The 12232-nt window shown below is 39.2% G+C and overlaps 1 protein-coding gene across 3 annotated transcripts in view; it reads right to left on the bottom strand.

Annotated features, from left to right (window-relative positions):
- Window positions 1-12232, bottom strand: part of MSH2 (mutS homolog 2) — a 55990-nt gene that overhangs the window by 27610 nt on the left and 16148 nt on the right. The gene's annotated exons all lie outside the window — the stretch shown is intronic.

Below are 12232 nucleotides of genomic sequence, written 5' to 3'. Positions count from 1 at the left end.
GAAGAGCATCAGAAACTTTCACACAAATGCCAAAATCTGCTCTGTAGGTATGCTGAAGCTCAGAAGCTGCTTTGAAATGAATCCTTTCCCTGCACCATACAAAAAGTCATCCAGCAATCTATGAAAGAACAGATATTAAGTAGAAAAAACTCCTCACGCTGTAGGAAAAAAAACAATCTTGGCAGCTGCCTGTGATCAAGAATCAGAATCCTTGAGGTTGGAAGGCACCTCTGGACACTGACTACTCCAACCCTTTTGCTCAAAGTAGGATCAGCTAGAGCCAGCTGCCCAGGACTGTATCCCTGGGATACGCCACTAGTGACTGGCCTCCAGCTGGCCTTGATGTCCCTGATCACAATCCTTTGAGCCTGGCAGTTCAGCTCGTTTTCAGTCCACCTCACTGTCTACTTATCTAGACCATACTTTATCAGATGTAATGGGAGACAGTGACAGAAACTTGCTCAAGTCAAGATAAACAACATTCACTGCTCTCCCCTTATCCAACAACTGAGTCACTTTGTTGTAGAAGACTTTCAGATTGGTTGGGTATGATTTTCCCTTTGTAAATCCACACCAGCTACTTCAAATCGCCATCCTGCCCTTAACCCTGTGAAGTATTGCTAAATGTACTATTTGGACAATCACATTTCCAAGGATGAAGATGAGGCTGACCATCCTGTAATTCTCTGGATAGTCCTTTTTGCCCTACTTGAGGATTGCAGGAAAGCAAATGCCACTCCTGTCTTCAGAAGTCTCCTCCAAACATCATGACCTTTCTGGGACAATCAAGACTGGTCCCACAATGCTCAGTTTGTTTAAATGTTTGCTAATCTGGTCCTCCTCTAATGAGGTTGTGTCTTTGCTCCAGACATTGCCACTGGTTTCAGGTGTTTGGGATTCCTGAAGGCAAGTCTTACCAGTAAAGACTATTGTGAAGAGTGTGTAGAAAAACAGGTGTGAAAAGTCTTGTCTGGGGCCTCCTTGCCCTCACTCAAGAGCTGCATTCAAACTAAGGCATTTGTCCTCGGTTCTCACCTGAGCTATGCTATAGCCATGCCTGTGCCTGGCCATGCACCCCACTGATCCAGACCGTGGCCCACTGTCTTCCTTGCTTCACCTCAGATCATCACTATAGACTTGCCTGGAGGCCCAGACTGTTGGCCAAACCTCGTTACTGTCACCAGACAGAACTTGTTTGCCTCATGCAAAATACTGGGGGACTATGCCCTTAATCAATGAGGGTAACTGTCTCTACCTGCCTTGTTGTGACCACTGACTCCCAGCTTGCCTTTCCTTCAGCCTGTCCTTCCTGCTCCTCCCTGACATTTGTCTGGTTTGGGTTTTTTTAACAGTGAAATAAATATTTTTTAAGTGCCGAAAGCAAGCATAAATCTCAATGAGAAGTGACAGAGCATTAAATCATATTTTCCCCACTAGAATGCAGACAAACTTTCATACATGTCTTGCTTTCCTTTTTTGCATCAGTTAACATTGCCATCTTTACACATTTTGCATTACTTTGTTTAACTGCAAATGCAAAGTCAGGTATTGTTTATTTTGGAACACTGGGGAGGTCAGTGCTCCCTGGTCACACTTCAGAAATATGAAACACTCTGCCCCCTTCAGAAACTTTCATACATGAAATACTGTGTTGATTTCTGGTTAATCACATTAATGTGCTATCTATCAATAGCCTGGCTTCAGCAGGGAAATTAATCTAATTTAGAGACATGCAAGCAGAGAAAGGACAGCTTTCATCATATTATTTCCACTGTTTCGCTTACCGGCAGAAAAATGCATCAGTTGCAATAATAGGAACATGTGCATTTGCAAACTGTTTTGAAGTGACAAATTTTTTACATTACATCATGCAGTGTTCTGCACAAAGTGCTAGACACTGGAAAGTACATAGAGGTTAAGGTGGTACACTGCCTCAGCTAATTAGTAAAGACAGTCACTCAAGAAACACAAGAGACACATCCCTGGACAGGTAGCAGTACATTTCTGTTATTATATAAAAAAATTCGGAATGCATGTCCTTCTGTTGCAGAAAGTGCTCACATCACTCCAGTGAACCTTCTGTATTATACCTAACAAAGTCAATGAAAAAGACAAGAGAATAATCCTACCTCCACATTTATCCATTCAACCATTGCTTGAAATAAGTTTAAAGATTGACATGACTGACCCCTAATGGTGCTTTATTTCCAAGAAGGTTAGGAAGCATGGAGAATCTCTAAAAGATACATTGAAGTTTTAGCATGTATACAGAGCTTGTGAGTAGACAGGAATATACTTAAATATACCCACTGCAAGAACGCATAACAAGATTTGTGTAATAAATGTCATAATAGCCAAATAATTTCCAATTCTGATCCCTGATGTTGCTGAGCGCAGTTTCTAGCTTTCAGGCTTCTGTCAAACGGTTCAGAGGAATAACAAGAATTACATTATCTTGTCCCAACAGATACATTGCTATATTTATTTAAAAATCCCTACAATCTACCCAGCAGACCTGATTTATGACTCACATCACAAACTGTTTTCTCAAAAGCACCAGCAGCAACTGGTGACACACTTTGTAATGACCAGATTTTTTTAATATTAAAAAAACAACAAGAAAGATACTTTATGCAACTACTTAACATCCTAAATATAAGACCGCTAGCCAGATGTCTGCCTACCTTCCCCAGGGGACTACAGAAAGAAGAAATCTCATCTGCAGGTCTTGTCCTCAAAAGTATCTTCTCCCTCTATCAGAGCTTATTGAAACTAGGGGCACTCCTCTTCAGAGGAACAAAGTAACTTCATTATTCTCATTCATGTAATATGGAAACAATTCCTTTGGCTAAAACAAGACAGGATTCACTGAAAACTTGTCCATAAATCTTACATGTGTTCTTACTGTTACCTTGCTTGATCTTCAGCAGCTATGGACATGTCAAACACACAAGAGATTGTACTAATCTGATGTTATGTCCTCCCACTTCCCAGGAGATATGCAAGATCTGTAAACCTATTTATTACTTCTCAATTATGAAAATATCACCACACATCGATCCATAAAGAGGCAGTAGTTGCAAATACCTTCAAGTTTTATTATCTGCCATACTGGATGAAGTTCTGGTTTAAAATACCCTTTCTTCACTTAAAAGAAGTACTAGGAAGAAAGCAAGACATATTTGGAGCTTTTATCCAATTATAATTTTAATCTAGAAAAATACTACTCTTGCCTGGGGTAGGAAACCAGGGTTTGGTGGTTTTATCCAACCTGCTTAAGCTACAGACTACTCCATGATTTCCACATTAAAATTTCCATTATAAAACTATTTTTTCTGATTTTGATGACTGATCTCAGACATGCAAAAATGTTTAAAATTCAAGCCTGCCCTCTAAATTAGATCCCACCTTGTCCTCTGAGAGCTTATATTTAAAGCCAGAGCATTTAGTTTCTCTTCCAAGAGGTCCTTACACAATCAATAATCCTGGTATATATGTGTATATACACATGGAATCACTTCCTGAAACTTACTAAATTTTGCACTTGTAAGAGACCAGCAGCAATAGTTTCTACAATGCCACCGTACATTATCTTTAAAACCCAACTGCACAGACTTGCCTTCAACCTGACACACAGATGCCCAACACCCTTTCTGACTCCATGTAAAGCTCTGTGAGACACAGGCAGATCACATTAATTCTTTCTACACACATTGTGCTTTATACTTACTAAAATCCAAACCATCCCTGTTCTAAACAGTCAGCCTGTTTTGGTTTTCCTTAAAAGTTTGGTCCTTACTTGTGTCTCCTATAGAAGACCTTACTAGCCAGCTGCTATACTGATCATTAGAGAATATCTCAAGAGCAGCTTCTGGATTCTTGAGCTTACATCTGCCAAGATTAAAAACTTTTTTTTTTTTTGCTTGTGCCTTTCACACAAACAAACCCTTCACTTTCATCCCACGACTCCTTCAGCTTGTTCAACTGCCTCTTGGATAAGAACTTGTCAAAGGTGTTTTGAAAGCTCTAATTTATTCTTTTTTTTTTTTCCCTTCTTTGTCCATAACAACGACAAGTTCAAAGACTTCTCAGATCAACATGACACAATTTTTCTCTGCCAAAACCATGCTAATTAGACTAACATCTCATGACCTTCCTAGTACTGTTCTACCTTCCCTCCCACCTATATTTGCCAACCACGAATATAAGGCTGACAGGTTTGTGTTCATGCCACACTTTGCATAACAATTTCCTGTATGGTAGCAATACATACAAAGTTGCTGAATAGCAAAAGCTACATTAAGATAAGCCATGCCTAATGCTCACAAGTAATAATGAAATATAATAAAATCGTGTGACAGGTTGTTTTTAGTATAAAGCTCCACTGAGGAAACAAAAAATGAAAATACAAAACAAACAAATAAAAAAAATCTAAGAAAATGTAATCAAACAACATCTGACAAGATTGGATAACTTGTTTCTGCCACACAGCCAAAAAGGGAAAGGAAGTAAGGCAAAACTTTCCACTGCAGATCTAAGGCAGCACAGTCAAGATAACAGAAAAAATAACTAGTGACACTACACTAGAACATAAATTAAATCTGTTTCAAGAAGGTTATTTAAATTCGCAAACTAAACCACATAAGCAGCAAACAAAATTTCAGCTAATATAACTGAAACCCAACAGAAGTGCTTTTCTTGAACTTGGAAATTATAATCCCATTTTTTCCTCTGCTATTCAAAACCATGTCTATTTATCAGCTTTGAATTCTGTGCAATAACAAGAAACATCAGGCTTAGAGTGCTCTTTGAGAGAGGAAAAAAAACCCCACCACCTATCTCCAAGTCTGTTGGATATTCTGGAACCCAACTAAAAGCATTCCATTCTTCCCCGTGTTTTATTTTGATAAGAGGCATCTCTTGGATCTCCTATTAACACACAAAAGACTAACACTCCACATGAAAAAAAAGACCACAAAAATCTGGGTTTGACCTAATAAATGGCACACACTTTCCCAAGTCTCATCACAATACTTCCATTCCACCAAGGCTTAAATCTCGTTTGACATCCAAAAAGATTGCTTCTTCCCTTGCTACATCTATGCAGCATTTTTCATGACAATTTTAAGGTTACTGCACTCAATACTGCCACAACACAGAGGTTGTCAGGAGGGTTTAATTATATTTCTGGGCTTTTACAGAGCTAGATATAGGAGTTTAATTTAACAGGAAAACATTGATCAAGCCTGATTTGTATACAGATTTCATAGAAATATGAAAATAATTCTGTCTGTAGAAACAATAATTAACAGATTAAAATAAAAGACCAGATCTAGAATGAATAGAATATTTTTAGCCCCTGACCAGGATTGGCCAGCACCAAAAACCCACTAACAAACAGAGAGCTGTACAACAAGCTGAGTTACAAAGCATCCCAGTTTTAATCTCCTCCACCAACAACCTGCAAAACCTTGGGCAGTTTGGTACCTCTCCATGCATGCAGGAAGGAGAATGCTTCCTCAAAGCACCTCTGCTCAGAAAAAGGACTGTTTTTTTAATCATATTATGAAACTTGGATCTATATATAACCAGTAATATATGTATTTAATAGTGATCAATATAATATATTTAATTGCTACTACAAAGTAGTAACTTGAAATCCCAAATTCTGGTAGGTATTTTCATGGGGAAAAAAACTGTACTAACTAAAAATTCCACATGAGGCAAGGAAATCAAATTAAGGAGGCAATCTTTTACAGGAAAAGCTGACTTACAACCTTTAAGATCTTCTTAAGAGTAACTCCCTTGGCTATACAACAGCCAAGCCTTCTGAAGAGCATACATTCGTATTCTCTGCCTGCTAAAGTTTTTCCATGACTGCAGAATTAACATCAACTTTTCTGTCCAACTGTTTAACTTGATTACAGAGAATTAATCAGAGAATTGCCACTTGCAAAAGCAGCATATTAAGGACTGCTTAAAGATACACTAAGACTTCCATCTCACCACAAAAGTTTCAGAACATACAGTTATACCAGTTTAATTTCATATTTCCTTTATACAAAGGGAAGTGGAAAACACTTCATGTACCATTATTTTGGTTTCCCTCAGGTTTCTTTCAAACTCAGATCTCTTCTTAATCCAATGTAGCTGAGGTAAACCCTCCCTGGATACACTTAACCCAGACATGTAAAATTGATAAAATCATCTTTTCTAATCCTACAGAAATTACCAGAATAACATAATAAACTACAGCCTCAGGCAATGCCTCCTCAATAAGAGGGCAGGGCAAAACCAAGCCACCATCTTACCTGTTCTAATTGGGTTTTCTTTTCCACATGAAGCACTTGGGATTTTAAGACCCTAGAGGAAGTCCACACTAGAACAAATTGCTGTAGTTTATTAATACCAGCATTTGTGTTTTCCAACCAGAAGCAAGGCACTGTCCTAAATTCCCTATATAAAGTTGTCTCTGGTGACCCAATTGTTCCCTAGACAAACATCTCTCACAAAAATCAGTCAAACTCCAGTTGTCACCACCTAAAGTAAGCAGTAAATACCACCTTAAGCTTGCAAACCACTTCTAGTGACAAAGAACCCCAGTATACTTAAGAGCCTTTGAAGTATTCAGACACCTAAGATGGGTACACAGGAGCCTAAATCTGGTATTTGAAGCCTGATATTGAGAAAGACTACTCCAGCACACATCTGAGCAGCAGCAGATCACACCGACCATCTCAGGTCATTTTGGCCCATACAATTGAAATTCTTACATGCATTTATAAAAATAACATTCAAAATTTCTCAGACAAGCACAAAGAAATAAAAATGCTAAATGTCTAGGCAACCCACACATACTTCTCGAAGTGCTTAGTTATGCACAAAAGACTTTGCTATGAAACTGGAGAAATCTTTGTAAACAATTTGAAAGAAAAATAATGCAAAACCTGAGGAATAAGGAACCAGCAGCTTTAGAGACACTAATACCATCAAAAGCTATTTTATTTCACTTATACACCATAGTCTTAGCGTCATTGATTTTCTTAATCCTCCACTTGGCTTACACACTCAGCTCACAGCAGACACTGCACAGTCAGAAGTTGCTCTGATTTCTGACAGCGAGCCTCCAGCCAGCTGGTGGCAATATTTACCCAAGCAGCAGGAGTAGCCTTGCTGAGGGATTCATCATAAGCACCAGTTCTTCCAGTAGTATGAAGACACAAGATTTGAATCCAGGTTTTTGTTTCATCAACAACTCGGAACATTGCTTTCTGGATGAGTTGTACACATACCTCCCTAGCACACCATACATATAAGAGAGAATATCCCAAACAAGGAGTCAAAAATCTTTGTTATTTTTATTACAAATTGGTACAATTTGGCCCTACAATATCATCAGGGTCAAAATCTTATGTCTGATAAGATTGTGACACTCAATCAGACATAAGATTGTGACACTCAATGTCTGATTGAGTGTCACAAGTTGTTCATCTGAGCAAGCTCTATTTCAGCTCTCCCAAACATATGTGCATGCACCATGGCCTGTGGTTCAGAAGCAGATAACCCAGCCCATTCCAACAGGCCTGCGTGAGAGGCTTGTGGCCAGGTAAGCAAGGCTTCTTCCTACTCCGCCAAAAAAGCAGTCTGCACCTTCACATGTATTCCCCTCCATGCTAAACAGCTCAAGAAGTTCTGCTTCCCACCTGCTCTTGCCCAAACTGTGTGACCTGTTATCATTTCTTCACAGCATGCTAGCACAAAGTTGGTTTTGTTTCCTCAGTTAAGAACATGCTATAAATGCTTCTGTAATATTAAATGACTTCACAGCTTCCCTCTGAAAACCACTGTTACAATCTTAAAAAAAAAAAGTTAAAACATAAAGCTCGCCTAAATAACAAAAACTTTCAAGATGACAGTGAGGAGTACAACAGTATATATACATCCTCAATTCAGAATTTAAAGTGCATTACTGTTTTATGTGGGGGATGTGAAATTACAGGCTTCTAGCAATTAAAAAATACTGTATAATAGATCAGATTAACAGAAACAGCAAACCAGGAACAAACAGGCCCACAGTGATGCATCTTAGTTTACCTGTAATGTCTGCATGCTTACAAAGGCAATGTTGTCATCCCTGTAAGATTAGAGCAATCCTTGTACTCTGATGATCTTCCAAGCTTAAAAAACTTTGTGATGATTCACTGTTCTAGACCCCATTAGGGAGTTTCAAAACTTCCCCTCTGCAGAAGCAAAGTGACAGTCAGAGACCAAGCATGACCTAGCTCAGTGTTACCACTTGAAAGCTGTCCTGTTCTTTACACAGGCTCTTCCACACAGCATGGAGGAAGAAAAACTGGTAGTCGGCAAAGGTAGCTGCAGGCATCTCAGGTTGACGCTGAAGGTGATGCTCCCAGTTGCAGCCCCCTCCTTAAACACACATTTCCGTTCCCTGTGCCTGTGTTAGCTTTCCACCAGTGAGGCTCCCCTGAACTCTCTTGCTGTGAGGTGGACCTGCTTGTGGAAAAACCCTGTTGTATCTTGATGTTGGCTTAAACTGGCTAGGAAATTATGCCCTCAAGCCATAGTCCCACAAACACTTCTAAACTAGCAGAAACCAGCACTGCCACCACAGAAAGTGTGATGCAGTATTGCTACCTGCAGCTCTTCTCCACCCTGCCGTACTTTCTCCCTCAAGTCAGAAGTGAACTAAATCAAGTGATCTCCAGGAAAGTATCTGATGCCCTCAGGATGTATTATATTTAGTCCCAGAAATTGGCCTTCATTCCACTATTACAGGGCAGGTCTTTGGACTGAACTCACTACTACTGCCTTTTAATCTCAAACATATAACTTGCAACCATGAATATGCTGACTATTTTTTGCAGCTCTATTGAAGTGCTCCCTTGCAATACAGAGTTCAAGGTCTGAAGGGCACCTTTAGAGCCTAGGTATAATGCCTGTAGCTGATGCCTGCAAGCAATTGGTGCTAACTGCTGTAAAGGGCCTCAGACAAGAATGCACCCAAGGACATAATTTTTACAACTGTGATGGGTACATCTTGGGGAGGGCAGAGAAACCAACAGACACTTGTGGCAGTCAAAGACAAAAAAGCTGAGAAACTTTACAGACAGAGCAATGAGCCAAGATGAAGCCTTAAATAAAAAAAAAAAACACAGAGTTCTTGGAAAGGACATTAAGAGACACCTCTTCAACAACCACTTGGGTCCACCACAGACCACTGAAAACCCCCACGGAAGCCCCTCAGAGACCCCCAAATTTTAGCACGCTTCCACTAATATATGCATTAAGTTCTCTGGAAATAGGTGTGTACTTCTTGGAAATTACATGAATATTCATTCCTTTTATTGTATATAATGTGTGCTTTTGTTTTTCAGCATGCACATTAGGTGGAACGATCCCCCGTGCATCCAGTGCTGCAATAAAGAATGCCTGCCTTCTAAAACCTTCAAACTAAGTCTTAGAGGGTTTTTTTGAGACCAAATTTATGTTAACAGGTGAGCCACAGAAATCACATGGCACACACTTCCAGAGCACTGGGTACACAAAGTGTGCTACTAAGCAGCCGGCCAAAAGTGCTCCTCATCAGGCTCCCTGCTGTTTAACCTGAAAGAATAAGCAACATAAGAGAAAGCCATATCCAAACATCAGACTCCTGACCTTTCTAATTTTCTTAATTAGCCCCCAAACCATCCTACTATGAAGACAATACTGGATATTTCTAACCTCAGAACAGCCCACTTACAAAGAAATTTTTTAATTCAATAAATGCATTCTTCCAAATAATCAGAGTTCACTCCTCTACATCAGTTACATTTATCTAACATAAAATTAATATATATCAGGAAAGCAACAGACTCTTCGCCACCCTGCATATACCATTTGAGTATTATGTCAAAGCCTAGGTAGTAAATTACAGCCCTGTAGATGTATCAGAGGTACTAGGTACAAAATAACTTTCTAAAACAACCAAGCAAAGCTTTGCAAGCTGTATGTATTGACTGTGAGGCTGCAAGCTAACGTGCTCCGAGTAAAAAACAAAACAGTACTATCAGAAAAAGCACTATTAAATCCAATATGATGCATCTTTTTTCCCCAAAGATATATATTGCAGTCTTAAGTATTCCAAAATAGGTTACCAATAATTCATCATTTTTGCTCAAGTGTTTAACATTTTCCAACCCCAGCAGATGAGGCAAGGTAAAGAAGAAAACAATTCTTCAGCAGAAAAATAAAGTCTTGGGTCTTATCCTTGCCAGCAAGGTACCACTTGATGCAATTAAGATCTTACTCCTGAAGCAGACTGCTGCAACAGCAATATTTTTAGACCCTGAGGGAAGGGAGTGCCTGAATTCGTTCTGAAGCATATGCAAATAAAGCAGCAGCACACAAGCAAAGCTCTGCTTTGCCTCCTCTAGCCAGAAAGCATGTCAAAGGGAAGAACTGCAGGGCTGAGGCATGCACACAAATTCCCAACAAAAAGTAAGAGAAGCAGATAGGAAACATTTTTTCTTCATTTATATGGCAAGTCTGGCAGCACTCCTGATGGTACCATCATACACCTATCTCTTCACATGACCAAGAGCTGCAAGCTGTGTTTCAGAGCAATAAAGAGAGGGATCTTCAGGTGTGTTTCTACTGGCAGCTGATGACCAGAGCTTGTTAAGGGTCCCACTGTTTCTCTGCAGACAGGACAGAAGGCCACCTATGCCCCACAGCATGGGCTCAAGAGAGGCATCTCCCTCTCACCAGCTCCCGCTGACCATTTATACTTTGCAGTTGGGACTACTTCACGCTCCCAGAGCGGATCAGCCCTGCTCTACAAGACCCGAGTCCTGAAAGTATTAAAACATTTAAATCAGAAAGTACTGTTCCTGTCTATATTCTAAAGAAACTTTCATACACTTGTGCATCGAACCTACACCTACACAATAACTACAGTCACAGTTAAAACCAAAACCAAGTGTCTTATTTCCCATTCCACAGCCTGGGTTTATTACTTACAGTAACAGTCAGCTATCCAAGTTATAGAAAATAAAAATGAACCTTTACTTATGTTTTTCAAAAGTGATGTTTCTCAAATAAGAGTAAAGTTTATTTTTAATTATTACTGAGAACTGTATTCAGACTAGAGTTTTATGTAACAGTACTATTTAGATTTGATTCTGCACTCCTCCTCATTCTCAGTTAAGAAATAACAAAATTATTACCCTTAACAAATTAGCTCCACAGAAGAGAAACTGGGATAAAAAGAGAAAATTCCCACCTTAGAGCAACCTGCTACTTTATGGAATGATAAACACTCTTCCCAACTTTCAAACTTGCGTGCTTACAGAAGAAAAAACACATAGAAGATCCATCAGTAAAGCTGAATTTTGAATGTAAGATGTTTTACACTGCGAATCCTCTCACACCTCAAAAACCCAGCACAATCTTGCTGGACTAAACAGTGTCTTATCTTCAAGGAACTCTACAGACAGAAGTGATAAGAGAGTATTTCATAGAACAAGATTTTCTAAGTATCTCCCAAACACTTGATCAGAGACATGTTTTCTCTTTCCAATGTTACTAAAGACTTGATTTATTATTTCCATGCATACATTATTTTTCATAAAATTTCCATAGTCTGTCTTCTGTAGGAGCTAAAAGTATTCAAGTAGCATCTTCATAGTGAATTTGTCAGAAAGGCAGCAGTTTCTTGAGCAATGGTAGTGAACAGCTCCATTTCACAGATTCAGACACTTTCCCAGTTCGAGTATAGGCAGATATTCCATTTATCCTCCTGGAACAAGTTGGTAATCCAACTCACAACATAAATTAATTAGTATAAACTCTAAAAAAGTGAAGATATCAACAGAAAGCAAACACAAGTCAGATTATTAAATGTGAAGCGCAGGTTTTTAGTATTGCTCAATCTGCATTTAAGATGATGTTAATCTTCTCACGTTTATGATGATAGCAAGTCATGGACCAGCTACAAAGGAGCAAAAGGATTAATTTCAGATAGCAATTTTCATCTTTTTCATGGGTTACTTTTCATCAAGTGAACAAGCCAAACCAAATTCTGCAGCTATGAGACCAAAAAAAAAAATGGAGCAGCAGGAGCTGAAGGCCAGAAAGGGGAACTGGGATTGCCCCTTTTGGCAATCGCCTAGTTTTACTTGATTAGATATGACATTACACCTGAGACTATATTAGCATGCTAAATTCCCCA

This window comes from Athene noctua, chromosome 1 (genome assembly GCF_965140245.1).
Source record: "Athene noctua chromosome 1, bAthNoc1.hap1.1, whole genome shotgun sequence".
Lineage (NCBI taxonomy): Eukaryota > Metazoa > Chordata > Aves > Strigiformes > Strigidae > Athene > Athene noctua.
This window is presented reverse-complemented; position numbering and strand designations above follow the sequence as displayed.